Raw genomic sequence first — 12,867 nt, 5'->3', positions numbered from 1 at the left:
ACTTGAATTTCGTGGAGCCCTGGTGCATCCTGGGTAATGTGGTTCCAATATATTTCTCTGCTGTCTTTTCTATTTTTGCCATATTTGGACTTTTCCTATGTGGGCCTGCTGCAAGAGGCGGGCTCCTGGCAGGTAACCATGGCGACGATAATCACTGCCACTTTGTGGACGGCGACTTTCCCGACAAAAAAAACTCGCAGCGGCGCCACCTAGCGGCACGGCAAGCAACACTTTTTTTGTGACGCTTTGAGGACAATAAAACCTTTTCCTTCCACCATTTCACTTCTTTTTGTGCAGTTTTTCTTACCAAACAACTACTAGCCACGAGATTAGGAAGGTTTCTGTACGGAAAGTTACATCGGTTCAATTAGTTATTGGAATTCAGTACGATTTTCCACAAAAGGTTTGAATGATTAGAATCGTAATGTTATTCATGAGTACATTTTGATCATTGTGATTTAAGTCATTTTTTTTTTTTAATGGGACTGAATTCAAACAATGTCAATGTTCTTCATTTGGAATTTCAGTCGTCAATCAAATCACATTTAGTCAAACTGGCCAATAGATGGAGTAGGAATAAAGAATTGGAAGCATGCACATTTTCTACATTGGAATTGACTAAGAATGTATTCAAACAAACATGGTGAATCGGCACATTTTCCTTAGGGAATATTTCTGAGATTAGTAGAGATGTTAAACGGAGTGAATAGAAAGTGCAATTCTTTGTAATTTAGTAGGAAATTGTACAGTACAATTGTAAAGGGATGTAGCCTACGACAGTGAATTAAAACACAACTATTCAAAAATATAGCAAATGTACTCAAATTGTGTCCATAAAGTCAATTAGAAGTGTGTCAATGTAATTGATTGGAATTTGGTACGTTTTTGTGTGAAAGGCTAAGCAGACGGACTGAGAGCCATTGAAATAGGTAGAATTTAGTAGATAATGAAAAAAACAAGACAAAAGATACGTACTACAAATAGTAAGATTATCACCATTAAAGTGTTGATTGCATTTTAGTGACAAATGATACCAAAAAAAGTTGAATATACAGTACAAATTTTGCTTGCAGCTAAATCAAAACGAATAATACCGCCACCTTGTGGCGAATGTTATGAGTGCAGGTGATTTTGTGTGCGCGTACGCGGCCTCGTGAACGCGCTCACTTGATTGGAGCACGTGCGCTCGTTGTCGCTAGCAAAACATTGGACGGGAAACTTTTGTCAACTCGTCGATTCATTTTGTTTCTTGGAGGACATTTTTGGATTACAAACATTTGGGATCGTCAACACACGCAAGATAACGTCACACCAACGACGTCACTCACACACGCCCATGCGGCAGAGAGCGTGGAAGATGGTGACGTCATCAAAGCGTAAGTGAAACAAACTTTGGATTATGGCGATGATTGTTGTTGAATGTTGACTGTGGAGATTGTTGGCCTTGTTAGCAACATCGTCTTCTTTCGGCGTGGGAATTGATTAGTGTGAAAAGTCAAACAACATGAATGGGAAACTAATCGTCTTTATTTGGAATTCAGTAACAAGTTGGATAGAAAAACACACATATAGGAAATTGTCCCAAAAAGTTATGTACTGTCTCGTGAACCTAAACACAAAAAGTCACGACTCAAATGTTGTAAGTGTCTGCACACACACACACACACACACACACACACAAAAAAAATGATTTGGGGTCGTGTGATGCTCATTTTTTGCCATTGGAATTCTGTAAGATTTCATCCAAAAGCTTCAAAAGAGTGAATAGGAATGAATGGTCTGCATTTGGAATTGAGTAAAAAACTCAACTTTTTGGGAGTCACTAAGAAGCATGCAAATGTTCATTGTAGCATTTTCAAAAGTGAAAATACTTTTCCAAAATGTTGCGTGTCTTGTCAAACCATTTGACGACTTCCTTCCGGTCCCCCGTTGCCATGGCAACGTCAAACATGCCCCCACCCCCCCCCCCCCCCCTTGGCAGCGCCCTCCGGTGGCCGCTGTCAAAACCGCATGTGCCGTCGCAACTCGAGGACTACAAGTCAATGCAAGGGCTCAAAAATTCCCGCGTGTGTGTGTGTGTGTGCGTGCGTGCGTGCGTGTGCATATTTGATGTTCTCTCAGCAAGTTGCCCTCACCCACCTTGAGCGCCCCCTGATGTCATCCACCTGTGTGAGAAATGTCAGCGGCCGCATACTGATGAGCCAATCAGCATCGAGCTCTCGTCTCGTTTGTCGTCAGCACGCACGCACGCACGCACGCACATCGAGAGAGCTCCATGGCGACAAGCTGAAATCTTGCTGATGAACGCCGCTGTGCGATCTCATCTGTGTGTGTGTCGCTGAAAATGGAATGCGTTTGACGGATGTTTTCACCTCCACTGTAAACTTTTATGACGACGTCTTTCAAAGTGAGCCAACCTGGCAGGCCGCCATGTCAGTTGATGGCTTCCGCAAAGGGGGCGGGGCCTCAGGGTATTTATCTTTGTCACTTCCTGTTTGAAGCGGGCAAGCAAGCAAAAGTGCAAAAGTTTGAATTGCTGATAGATTCCAGAAGGTGGCGACAAAGCACTATGTTTGGCTAAATTATATATATTTTTTTAGCTGTAATGGAAGTAAATTTGCCATGTAATGGTGGCAAATTTCATTGGAACGCTCATTTTGTCTTAAATGAAATTCTTATGGGGGGGATTGGCCCATGAACGCCCCACCCTCACCTTTGCTGTGGAATGTCGCAGTCAACTTCATTACCCACAATGCTTTTAGCCCATTTCCATGCACACACGCACGCACGCAGGCAGGCAGGCAGGCAGGCAGGAGGGTTCAACCAGCGTTCACGCTGGCGGCTGGCAAGCGTTTCAATTTCCTCTTTTGCTCGCTCAACTTTTTTTGATTGTTCCGCACGTCAACTTGAAGTGTGAAGCGCCGACAAAGCGCATAAAAGATGAGAGCTCGGCCTGCGGGCTTGTTTGTGGCGCACGCGCGTAAATAAACACACACGCCTCCATTACAACAGGCACGCACTCATATGCACGTCCACACATTTTTACACACACGCACACACACTCACTGGCCACCTCCTTATCACCTGCAAATGGCTGCCCGATGCCACATCCAAGATGGCGGCGCGACGCAGCGCTCAAGCGTCCACATATTATTGAATGTAATTATTATGCTTATTGTTATTTGTGATGTAAATACAGCATAAGAACATGCAAGATGCCTTAGAACAGAATGAGCACAATTGCAACATTTTGGGGAAAAAAACGAATGCAGCATTTGGACTTTGAATTGAGTGATTCTTTTGCCAACCACTAGAGGGAGCCCGTGTACACGAGTGCCACACTACTCTCAATACATCATTTTTTTCCCTTCAGTCAATCCAATCAGACGTCAGCCTCTCTTCCCAATTAGGAGTGCCGATCAATGAAATGCAAACTTCTCAAATCAATCACATTTCAAATTCGTCCTCTATGATGGAAGAATTTCCCGTCCTCTAATTGGCTGCTCACTATAATAATAATCTGCATATTTGTCTGTAGGTCGTATTTAGCACGTTTTTCATTTTTTCTTGTCACCTTGTTAGCCGACTATTGATTGCGAAGTGCGGCCCGTCACAACATTTCATGTCAGTGGCCAACAAATCGATTGCATGCGTTTACTCGAGCGCCTCGTCGTTCCCCAAGGGCGCCACGTTCGCCGCCGTCTTGTTGTGCTTTCGCCCGGGGAGGAGGAGGAGGAGGGGGGGGGTCGCCAATGAGATTGACGCCGACAGATTTCCGCTCCATCCGGTCGCCGCTCGGATGATTGTCGGACACCTTTTGCGCTCGAACGCCTCTTCCCCGTCGCCGGACGCTTCCCGTCGGGGCCGCCGTCTTCACGCTTGCTCGTTAATCCTGATTACGTTTCCCGTGGAAGACGTTCATGAGCCGGAACGCCGGCACGCCTGCGACAGCAACGTGCGCGGCCCGTCGGCAGCCGGACAGCAAGTCAGGAAGTGATGACAGCGTTGTGATGCTTTTAAGTGCAAACTGCTGAGGATAACTTAATCCATCAGATTTTGTTTACTTTAAGTATCAATGTCAGGTATCGGCAGCCTCCACGAATCAGCACCGACACCCGGTCACAGTATTTGCTCCTATTTACTAAATATCATTACAGCAAAAAATCATCTTGGTCAATTAATATCATCTTCTGAGCTTCAATTTAAATTTTTATTTAACTTCAATAATTTAATAAACATATTAAAGTTATTCATTTATTTATTCAACTTAATTATATTCATTGAATTAATTAATATTTAATTATTTATATTTTAATGTACTCATTTAACTTAAATTCATTAATGACTTAATTACGGTTTAATTTGAATGTGTATTAAATTAAAACGATTTTTTAAAAATGTAATTACTAAAAAGACAAACCTACTCAAATAGTTAATAAAAAAAAAAACCTCGAAATGAAACCACAAAAGTCAAAAGTGGAACTATTGGTTAATAAGCACGTTTTTTTCTTTCACGAGCCAAAGTGACTGGACGCCGTCTTTCCATTTGTGCAACGGTTTCATTGGCTCTGTTGTGTGTTGTTTGCCGTCCGATCGTCAGCGGACGAGCAGCAAGCAGCTGACGTGCTTTTTTTCCCCCCCTTCTTTTTTTCTTTTGTTCTTTTTTGTCTCCAGGCCCAAAACAACAAGGAAAGAAAAAAGAAGAGGACGAGCCCGCCGGAGGTTTTGCGGTCTGTTCGCCTCCGGCGGCCTCGCAAACAACAAAACAATCAGCGAAGCCTCCAGCGGACCCACAATTCCAAGCCGCGGACTTGAGGAGCCTCATGTGGCGTTTTGCTGCCCTCTTGTGGCAGCATCTGGAATGTCGGCACCATTGCGTTACATTCCAATGAATGGGAAAAAAAAAAGAAGAAACGCCTTGAAGCCTATTTGTGTGTGCGAGGATGACACGGCGATCAATTGGATCAAGATGGCGGCGTTGGCGAAGCGTGCAAGCACAATGGCGTCGGGGCTCCTCCCTTAACGGCGCCTTGATTGGCCTCTAATTGCGTTGTTTTTCCCTGCGAGACGGCGCGACCATTCCATTACGCTCTCGCCCATTATGCTAATTGCACACTCATTCGCTTCAAACAAACAGCTCCCCCCCCTTTGCCCCCCCCCCATCCCACCTATCTCAAGCTCAAGATGCTTTCCGGGGGAACATGCTCGCCCCCTACTGGTGAGCTGGACTTTTGCCGCTTGTGTGAGCTGTGACAACTTTTGCTGTCCCCCCCCCCCCCCCCCCATAAATTCCCCACGCTGGCCGAAGCTGTTTTTTCCCTTCCGGCGTTTGCGTTCATCTTTAATGCAGCGTCCCGTTGCGCTTTTTTTCGTCTGGCCGGACGTGCGCTCTTCACGGCGACAGCCGCCGCGGGCTGACGCCGTCCGGCGCACGACAGGCGGCGCTGACAGGAAGTAGATAAAGTCGATGCGCTTTGCCCTTGGCGACGCTGTCCAGCTTTTTTCTTGCTTTTCTGTTTGTTTTCGTGACGTGCCGCGGCCTAATCGTAAAGATTTCCCATGATTGGAAAAGCGTGCTGAAGGACGGCGCCGCATCTTGCCAAAAGAAAATGACGTGCAAACAGGTTTTGTGGACGCTCACGATGACTCCAAGGAAAGTGAAAAGTGCAAGCAATCGCTTTCATAGGAAGCACAAAGCACAACGTGGTTGCAAAAAGCAACAGAAATAATTGGGGACGGCATCGGTACTCACGAAAGTTGCTGCCCTCTTGTGGCCGTTTCACAAACCGCAACTAGAGCAACTTGAGAAATTCCAAGTATAGAAAATGGCTAATTTCATGCTCGTTTAAGAAAAATGCTTGTCATTGTTCTTTTAAATTGTATATATTTTTTTAAATTCAAAAATAGATTGTGGATTGCAACACCTTATATAATAATTTCCATAAAATGTAACAAAGCCTTAAAATGTCACAACATTTGCATATAACGCAATCAAAAATTTAATGTAATACATTTTTTTTCACTTATATCGTAAGAAATGCATACCTCTAATGTTTCGTGTTTTTTTTCTTTCCTCAAAACTGATTATGTAACACTTGAAAGCTAATATAATATGCTAATTTTCAGTCCAAAGTTCAACATTTTGTGTCTGCAGAGAGTTAAAGTAAGCTCCGCCCACTTGATGAAACCTGCTCTGTCGCAAAGACTTCCGGGATATGATATCAAAATGTAATAAGGTATTACATTATTGGTGAAATGAGAACATTCTTGTTTTTTTTCCTTACATTTTCGATGAAGTGCACATTTGAACACATCTTGAGGAAACGTTTTCAAACATTTGCGTGATCCCAAGAACGAGGTGACAAGATGGCGGCCGGCGTGTCTCGCTTAAGGACTCGCCTGGGGAAGAAAAGAAAGAAGAAAAAAAAAGCTTTCAATGTGAGCTCATCATCATCATCATCTTCGTCTTCATCTTCATCATTCCAATGAATTCAGCATTTCTTTGACCCGCTGGGCCCGTTTAGGACAAAGCTTTTATTTTTTAAAGGCAGTCACGCTTGAAAAGGCTTAATAAGTCTAACAAGTAATTTTGAGAGCAGTGAGTAGAAGTCGTCCCACAGCACACCTGATGATGATCTCTCATAATGCGCCGCACGGCACATTAGTGGGCGAGCACAACAAAATCCCACACAACGCAACACAACATGGATCCCTCCCACCTTTGACAAAAGCAAATATGCTTCCATACACTAATGGAGTATTTGTACTTAGTTACTTCCTTTCAGTTTTCCTTTGGAATATGTGCAAAGTAGCGCAAAGAAGCGACCCGACACGACCCGACGCGACCCGCCCGGTCTGGGCGGCTCGCTAATGGGAGCGCCGTTTTCCCCGCCGCGCGTTATGTGTTCCTCGTTATCACGCCGCCGCCTACCCGGGGTCACAGGAGGGCGGCGGCCAAAGTGGCGGGATGAGGAACACGAAGCGGCGGCAAATGAAACGCCAGCGAATAATGGCCAGCGCTCGCATTAGCGCCTTTCGCACTTTTGCCGCCATTACCGGCGCCAGACGCGGAAAATGTGAAAGCGGCCAAATGGGACGCTGATGATGACGCTTGCTGTTGGCTCGCGCCGGTTGTGATGTCACTTCCTGTTTGACGCACTTTCAAGCAGGGTTTGAATGTCAAAAGTTCAAATTGGGTTTCAAAAGAGCTTTCGTGAGTTTCAAATGAGGGTTTTTAGTCGGGTTTGAGATTTGAAGCCAACATTCGAGTTTGGAGATGCGCTTTGAATGTCGGCTTTGGACACTTCGGAATGAGCTAAAGGAGTTTTTTTTTTTTTTTTTTTAATGCTTGCTCACGTTGTGAGTGAAAAAGAAGCTAAATGTGACACGCGCGCTGATTGTCTTTTATGTTGATGTCAGCAGGAGGACACACCGCGGCGCCACCTGCGGGCGGGAGGGCCAATGGCGGGAAAAGCTCAGGATGACGAAGATGATGAAGAAGAAGCACGGGTTCGTTATCGTTAAATGTTTGGGTGCTCTCAAGCGCGGCTGAAGGTTGTCACGTATGGTTTCAACTCCATTTGGGTTCGAATCTTCTGGCCCATAAACGAGCCCCAAAGTTAAAAACTCTTTGACTGCCAGACATTTTCAGAAAAGGGATGCCGTGGGTGCCAGCCGATTTTAAGCATTTTGACTGATCTTTCAAGGTCCATAGAAAAGTATGTGTTTGGACTATGGAAACACACATACTACCAAAAAAAGATTGGACTCTCATCTTCCATCAGAAAAAAAAAAGTTTGTTTCTACCTTATTCCGTTTTTGAGTAATCAACAATAGAAAATGGTTAGTTTCACCTCAGTTTTGAAAAAAAAAACATCTTTTAACGTCTTTGGCACTCCTCCATAGGGTTTTACTAAACGTTATTTAACGTTTTTGGCAGTCAAAGATCAAAGATCAAAATCTTCAACGTCGGGTTTCAAGTCAGGGTTTCTAATTGGAGTTTCTAACAAGGGTAAGAGTTTTGTGTATGGTTTCAATCCAACATGAATTCGGGTTTGAAGACAGCTTGATGCATTCAAATCAGGCTTGGGTTTTAAAAGTAGCTTCATTTCGAGCGAGGACGAGGATTTCAAATGATGGTTTCTAATTAGGATGAGGTTTCGAATCAAGTCGTGGGCGTGATTTGAAAAAAAAAACCTTAACTTGAAACCCAACTCTGACTTCAAGCAAGGGTTCGGCTCTCAAGTCATCCCGACGGGGGCTTCAGAAAAGGGTTTCAAGCCTGGCTTTGGGTTTCCAATCATGCTTTTGAACAAGATAAGGTTTCAAATCAGGTGGAAGATTTCAAAATAGTTAAAAAACAATTAATTTTTTTAAGTCATCAGCAAGATTGGAAACCCGCAGCCTTGTTTGAAATGCTTCAAAGAAGGTTTAGGCTTTCAAGTCGGGGTTTGAGGTTGCCGAGTCGGGTTTCAAGCCCGGGTGATGAAAGTGTGAATCGGAATCTTGTACATGACGGTGAAAAAAAAAAGAAAAAAGGATGCTGATGTTTTCTTCATCTTGAGTGCGCGTGGATCGTGCGTGCGCGCGCTGCGGCGGCGCCAGGAGGCAGCAAAGGACGCGCCGTTGCCTTCGTTTGCATTCAACACGTGTCGCCGGCGAGCGGCGAGGGGAGGGGCCGAGCCGGTTGCTAGGCGACGCGGGTACATACTGAATGTTAAGCCGACAAGCATCCAGGCGGGCGCGCGCGCGCGCTTGGGCGAGCCGCAAACAGACGCTGAGGCGGCGCACCAGCAACATGTAGCCCGGACACAACCCGCAACCCAGACCACAACCCAGACCGGACCGGACCGGACCACGCCGACCTCATCTTCCTCTCGTGGGGGGCCTGTGGACATACAGTACGTGAGCGGCATGACGCGCCAGGAGCGGCGGCGGGATGGCGCGCCGCCGCCGGCGTGACCGGGGAAGGATGTCCGGCGGACGGATGACGGACGGACGGAGTGAGAGAGCAGCGCCAGGAGGACGACGAGAACAAGAGCCTCACGCGCACGGTGAGCACGCACGCACGCACGCACACACGCGCGTCACCTCACGCCGACTTTGCCCTTCACGCACGCACGCACGCGCGCTTAAATGCATATTTGACCCTTCTGTCATTGATGTGTGTGCGTGTGCGCGCTGCCAAGTTCCAGAGGTGTGACTCACTTCACGTGGGACATTTGTCAAAACACACGCGCACACACGCACATATCATAGCTGTTGCGCATATGTGCGACACTGCTCCCGCCTTCCAGCGTCCTGCAGTGGGGTCTTCAACACACACACACACACGCAACACACACACACGCAACACACACACCCCAGCTTCAGGGCACATATCACGTTATAGCAACACGCATACTACAGCAGCTGGTGCGCACTTCCAATGGCAAAAACACACACACGCACGCGCGCACACACGCACACACACACACGCCGCCCAAAAACGCTCCATCCTCATCATCCTCGCAAAGATGCCGTCGTCGCATTCAACAGTTGTCGCACGCAAAGCCGCCGATGTGTTGCCGTCGATATTTTCATCTTGGCTGGCGTCTTGGCGGCCTCCATTTTGTTGTTGACTTTGGGCCTGGCGGCGCTGGCGGTTAGCATGTTAGCAGTTAGCCACACACTTCTCTCTTTTGCTTCCAATCTGGGAGTTAGCATGTTAGCAGTTAGCCACACACTTCTCTCTTTTGCTTCCAATCTGGGAGTTAGCATGTTAGCAGTTAGCCACACACTTCTCTCTTTTGCTTCCAATCTGGGAGTTAGCATGTTAGCCTCGACGAGGAGGTGCGAATGTGCGTTTGTCTACATGTGATGGGCTGGCGACCGGTCGGGTCTTTGATTTCCATTGACTTCCTGCTTGGACATGCTAGCCAGCCATTTCTTGTCCCGTCTTACGCCACCTTGCTCTTGTCAGCTAGCTTAAATGGAGCAACGCGTGGCTCGTCGCTTGGGAATGCGAGGAAAATATTCCAAGATGCGCAAAAGCGCCGCCAGTGCGGGAATTTGTGGGAGTCGGCTTAACAAGAACACAGATGGAGCAATTTGGCAAGAACGTTTGCGTTTACAAGAGCGCACTCGAACAATTTGATTACATTGGAGCAGGTGGAAGACAGGAAGTAGACAACAGGAAGTAGTGGTGTAAAAAGAAGGAAGTAGTGGCATAAGGCAGGAAGTGATGTCATAGGACACAGGAAATGGTGGCATAATACAGGTCACATGTCAGGAAGTCGTGGCGCTGTCATTTGTCGTGAAAACACAGCATGGTCGTTACATGTTGATGCTGGACTGGCGGGATGCTTGATTCACGCACGCACGCACGCACACGTACGGCTTGTGTGTGCGTGCGTGCGCGTGCGCGTGCGCGCTCCGTCTTCATTGACGGGCTGAATCGCACATCTCGGATGCTTTCCCAGCAATCTTTGCTTTGCGCCCCCCTCGTTTCTTTCCGTCTTTGGATTTCACTGGATTGCCAGCGCACGTCGCACGGCAACCCGAAAGCCGACGGCATCCGAGCGCCATCGCGCGAGCACCGAGAAGGCAAAAGATTGCATGTGGAGAAGCAATTTGCCATATGGAGAAGCAATTACAAGTACTTGAGAACAATAATTAGCCTTTTGGCATCTTTATTATAGGAGCAAAGCAAAAAAAGATAACTAAAAAAAAAAATCATCAGCGTCTACAATACGTACCCGGGTGTCTTGTTGTTATGCCCCCGGCCGGGCTGTGTGCTCATGTCCACGTGTCTGATGTTCAGGAATCTGATTGTCCGCTCATTTTGTCCACGATGCAAAGTGCCCGCTTGCTTATTTTCTTGCGCCTCGTTGTCATGCCGTCATTCGTGTTCACGCGACGGCGAGTCCGGATGTGACGTCGCCGCGCGGGATTGTTTGGCGGCGCCTCAGCTGAATATGCCGCACCTGCAGTGAGGATGAAGTTGAAGGAGGAAGTGAAATTTTGTAGCGCAAATGGAGGCCGCCTGTAAAAACTGCAAGTCCAAGTTGATGTTGTCGTGACAAACGTGTTCTGCTTTCGTGCGTTGCGAGTCGCGTCAAAGCACATGTTGATGATTTGCTTTAGAAGCGTTTTTTTTGTGTTCAACATTTCTCATTGATTGCCGCCCCCCCCCCCCCACCCCCGCCTCTCCTACATCTGAGTTTCCTTCCTCATCCCTCCTTCTTCTTGCGGGGGTTCATTACTTTCCTTCCTCTTCTAATTACCGTCACGCCGCATCCCTCCTTCTTTCCCTCCTTCTCTCCCTCCTCCTCCATCTCTCCATCTGTTCTTCCTTCTTGCCTTGCTTGCGGTTTGACTTTTTCTTTTCCCGGACTTTTTTCTTTTCTTCACCTGCCGTCCTTTGTAATCCCCCCCCCCCCCCCCAATCCTCTTTCCCTCCTCCAGCTGCAATCTTCCGCTGGCCGCACCTCTTCCTTCATCTTCCTCCAGCTGCAATCGCTTCCTCGCTCCTCCTCCCTCGCCCTCGTTCCTCTCTCATCATTCCTCTTCCTTCCTTCTCATTAATCCCTTCTTCTTCATCCCACCATAGCAGCTTCATCTTCCTCATCTTCTTCATCCCTCCCCATAATCTCTTCTTCTTCATCACCTCTTCTTTCTTCGCGTCCTGCTGTCACCCCCCTCACCCCCCCCCCCCCGTGGACTTTTTCCCCCCCGTTATCGTTGCGCACCATCGTCAGCCTTTGTGAATGGATGCCGGTGCACGAGATGAATGAGCCGACACGCGCGCGCACACACACATGCCACGCACGGCGTTATCTGATGGAGGCCGGCGCCGACGGCGGCGAGGAAAGGAAGCGTCCTAAAGTGTAGTTTGAGGAGTGATGGGAAGGAACCCAAACAGGAAATGACGGCGCTTGAATGAGCGGGAGGAGAAAGTCATGAAGATGGATTTGTATTTTTTTTTCATTCCAAAACCCCACCAAGACTTCTCCAACTCTTCCATTTTTTTTTTTTTTTTTTTTTTGGTACTCCTCACACACGCCTTCGACACTTTTCTTCTCCTTCGTGCTCGCATTATTTCAGATGAGAGGCCAAGCGTGCTCGCTTCAAGCCGCTTGTCACTCCCAGTAAACACAAGCCACAAAACAAAAGAGAGTTCAGCCTCATTAAGGTCCAGATTGTTGTCCAAGCAAAGTCCAAAGGCCGCACGCAGTCTTGCAGGTTTTGGCGGTTTCCCTCTTCCAACACAAGCTGATTCCAATCAGCAGGATGGCGATCAGGTTCACGCAGATGAGCTGATCGTATATCAGCTGTGTTGGAGAAGGGAAACATCCAAAACTGCGACGGCAGTTTGACGCCGATAGCTTAATGCTAACGTCTAATGACAAACGCCATAGACATGCTAACTCAAGCGCTGCAGTGGTTGACAGGTCGCGAGGTGCGCTGGGGTCCGTCTTGGGGCCGAGAACGCCGTGGGCTCTCCGGCGCCGCTCAAAAATGGATGGACGGATGCTAATTGAGGCGAGCAGAGCGCCGCGGCAGGCAGGCACACTTTTCATTTTGTGCTTCTTGGAAACAATAACGAGGAAAAAAATGTCTCCGGCAGTTTCCCAGGGCTGCTGCCATGGCAACGCTTATTAGCGGGCCTTGACTGACGGGTCCTCGGATCGCAAGGCGGCACGGAATGGAAAGCTGCCGTTTGCCGCTGATGACCTTGTTGTTTCGCAGCTGAGAGCGTCAGAACGCAATGCTGCTTCACTTGGTTTGGAAAGACCCGATAAGCCTTGAGGGCCCTGCAGGTCTCAGAGGGAACTTCAAGGTTTTGAATGGATTTTCGGTCCAAGACTGTTTAAGAGCTTTAAAGAT

General features: G+C 47.5%; 1 protein-coding gene across 2 annotated transcripts in view; it reads left to right on the top strand.

Annotated features, from left to right (window-relative positions):
• The first annotated feature begins 7,840 nt into the window (after positions 1 to 7,840).
• grin2da (glutamate receptor, ionotropic, N-methyl D-aspartate 2D, a) overlaps positions 7,841 to 12,867 on the top strand; it is a 53,632-nt gene continuing 48,605 nt past the window's right edge. For both annotated transcript variants that reach the window (XM_077549706.1, XM_077549705.1), the window contains exon 1: positions 7,841 to 9,053. The gene's annotated coding sequence lies outside the window, so the exon portion shown is untranslated. The remainder of the gene's footprint in view (positions 9,054 to 12,867) is intronic.

The sequence above is a fragment of the Vanacampus margaritifer genome, chromosome 17 (assembly GCF_051991255.1).
Source record: "Vanacampus margaritifer isolate UIUO_Vmar chromosome 17, RoL_Vmar_1.0, whole genome shotgun sequence".
Lineage (NCBI taxonomy): Eukaryota > Metazoa > Chordata > Actinopteri > Syngnathiformes > Syngnathidae > Vanacampus > Vanacampus margaritifer.
Note: the sequence above shows the minus strand (reverse complement) of the source record. Positions and strands in the feature narration are given on the sequence as shown.